Here is a 3,281-nt window from a genome sequence, read left to right on the forward strand (position 1 = left end):
ATATAGAATACGATAAATCAAAATTTGATTAACAAAGTTAGAAATTCAAAGACATATCTGTGTTTATTTTAAAGATTGCATATCTGATTTTTAAAAAACTTTCCATGAACTGCTTTCTTGAAAAAATGGGAAAATGAGAAGTTTTGAAGTTATTACGGCTAATTTAGGTTTGCTAAATTATAGAATGGAACATTATTTACTTTTACAATGCACACATAAAAACATAAATAGTAAATTAGAAAAACAAAGTTGAAACTTCAGATAATTTGAAATTACAACAGTTAATTAAAAGTGTCAAAAAAAATTTCTTTGATTTATCGTTTCCACATATAAATAAATCTTTATAACAAAAATTTTTCAAATTCCAATCAAGTTTGTAGTATTTCTTGAAAGTCATATTGTTTTATGTGGTCCTCATTATTTATATATAGTTTTATTTAGTTCCAAATATTTCACATATTCTTGATAATTGGTATAATTCCTGATATTTTGTGAAGAACCTGACATTTTGTGTAGTTATTGGTGTTTTACTTGATTTTTAGTATTTTATATAGTTTATGATATTTTATGCATCTCCTGGCTATTTTTATATCTTTCAATGTTTTATATGGTTCATAATATTTAGGTTCTAAAATTTTAGGAGTTTTTATATAGTTCTAGGTTTTTCTTAGGTTCTAAAATTTTAGGATATTTTATATAGTTCCGGATGTTTCATTTTAAATAGTTCCACATACCGAAACACTCATCTTGACATGTTGTTTTGTAAAAGGCTTTCTTAACATTTGGACTTTAAGAATAAGCAGAAAATTTCTGTTTATTAATTTATTTGAAGCCTCGCATCACTTTTTCATCTGATTCTATCAACAGCTGTAATATATCAGAATAGTGTCAGAGCCATTATGTGCATGGACGTAGATGCTATTAGTGCTTTGGTGTGCATTGTCAAGACCAAATGAGGAGCAATCTCTTAAAACTTTAGTTGCTTATATAAAAATTAGTATCAGCGAGTTAAATTCACTCTACAAGTCCAGTTCTCTCTACGGTCAAGTTCTCTCTACAAGTTAAATTCTCTCTATGAGTCAAATTCTCTCTACAAGTCAAGTTACTACAGATTACAGTACCTAAAAAGTATACAAAACACACAAAAATATCATTGCCACTAAATTCCTTTAGCTTACATTTTACAAATATTCATGATATTGAAAATAACTTTTTATATGTAGAATATTTCTTCTTTGTGTGATTAACTTAAAATTCATTTCTCATCTTCAGATCTCAATGGCTACTATCTTTGAATTCACAAAAAAGTCACCTGTTATAAAATTTTAAACACCAGTAATTAATCACTATTTTTTATAATCATTATTTTTAAACAAGATTTTATTTACTTTTCTCAATTGATAACAAAATGTTTAATTAATGTAAGCCTACATTTATGCAAATAATAAAATGTGCCTATATGCACCTCACATCGCTGTAATTCAAATTACAAACTTAAAAAAATTTGAAAAAAAATAACAATTTGTTGGCTTTTCTATTTATTTCTAATTGTCACTTATATGCTTAAACTGTGTGAAAAAAAATCCTATATAAAAATGTGGTGTGATTAAAACAAGGTGTAAAAGGTTCCTTTATTCAACATCCTTGCTCATAAGATTTTAATTTTTCAGTTATGCTGCAAGAATCAACCTGTGTTTACAATGTATTTACATTTCTATTTAGTAAAATTTATGTATATTTAAATGTTAAAAATACTTCATTGAGATTTTTATTGAAATATACACCTACTAGAATCTTGGTATGTTTAAAAAAATGAACTTAAATATAAAAATCTAAATCTGTACTTTATATATATATATATATATATATATATATATATATATATATATATATATATATATATATATATATATATATATATATATATATATATATATATATATATATATGTATATATATATACATATATATATATATATATATATATATATATATATATATATATATATATATATATATATATACATATATATATATATATAGATGGAGGAGGCAAGGAAAGAGTTGTTACTCTTGACATATCATGGGCTTTCAATAATGTCTAGTATGCTGGTCTTCTCCATAAACTCAATTCATATGGTATATCTGGGAAAGTGTTTCAAAATATTATATCATTACTTTCTAATCACAATATTAAAGTTGTTCTCAAAGGCCAACACTTTTCTTTATTTCCAGTAACTTCTGGGGAACTGAAAATATTCTGTAATTGTTTCTTTATGTTTTCTCTACTTTTTTTTATTTATCAGAAAATTTTTTATATAATCAGAAACATTTAATAAGAAAGGATTTCAGACTTAAATTTCAAGTAATGAAAATAAAAATATCTTGATTTAGAAATTAGTGAAGTTGAGATAGTAAACTCTGAGAAACTAATGCAAAAAAGAATTATACCAATCCAGTTATACAAAAGCCAAACAAATGAACAAGGTTGTTACAAAATAACTAGAACATGCTTGGGATAAAATCAAGGTTAATGAAAAGTAAACAAGGCTATTTGAAGCTGAAGTTGTTAAAACCAACCAATAAATCTGAAGTCATATCTTTTACTGTGACTGTTCCTTCATGCACAAAAAACTTTCATTAATTAGTTTTAGAATATTTATGTTTTATAACTATCTCCTGCCATCATGTTTTCCATAGTCATATAACTAACTTATAATAAATACTTTTTTTAGAAATAGTTGAATAAACTCTTATAATATAATAATCAAATGTTTCTATTAAATTTTTAAACAAAGAAAAAACATGACATTAAATATTTAAGTCATTTTAAAGAAAAATCAACTTTTTAACTAAAAATTAAAAAATCAAGAAAATCAAGAAATACAAGAATATTTAGAAAACATAAACTTTTATTTCGTCAAGATTTAATCAACCTCAAATGCCAAGAATTTTTATTTCAAGTAACTTCTGGGGTACCACAAGGTTCTACCGTTGTATCTTTTGCTTGTCTAAATTTATGATTTATCTAATAACCTTACGTCCCAATTTACTGAGGACACAACTACATACTCCTGTCTTAACAAAAAGTCATTGCTTTTCAAATGCTCAAAACAGGCAGCTGATCACTCTTCTGCAACATCTGATCTTTCTTCTGCTTGGGAGTTGTAGTAACATGTAAACTTCAACAAAACTCATTTATTTACGCCAAAATATTATTGCAATATTGTTGATATTTTTATATTGATGAATGGTAGCTGAATCTCGCTTCATCTCACTGA

This window comes from Hydra vulgaris, chromosome 08 (genome assembly GCF_038396675.1).
Source record: "Hydra vulgaris chromosome 08, alternate assembly HydraT2T_AEP".
In the NCBI taxonomy this organism is placed as follows: Eukaryota; Metazoa; Cnidaria; class Hydrozoa; order Anthoathecata; family Hydridae; genus Hydra; species Hydra vulgaris.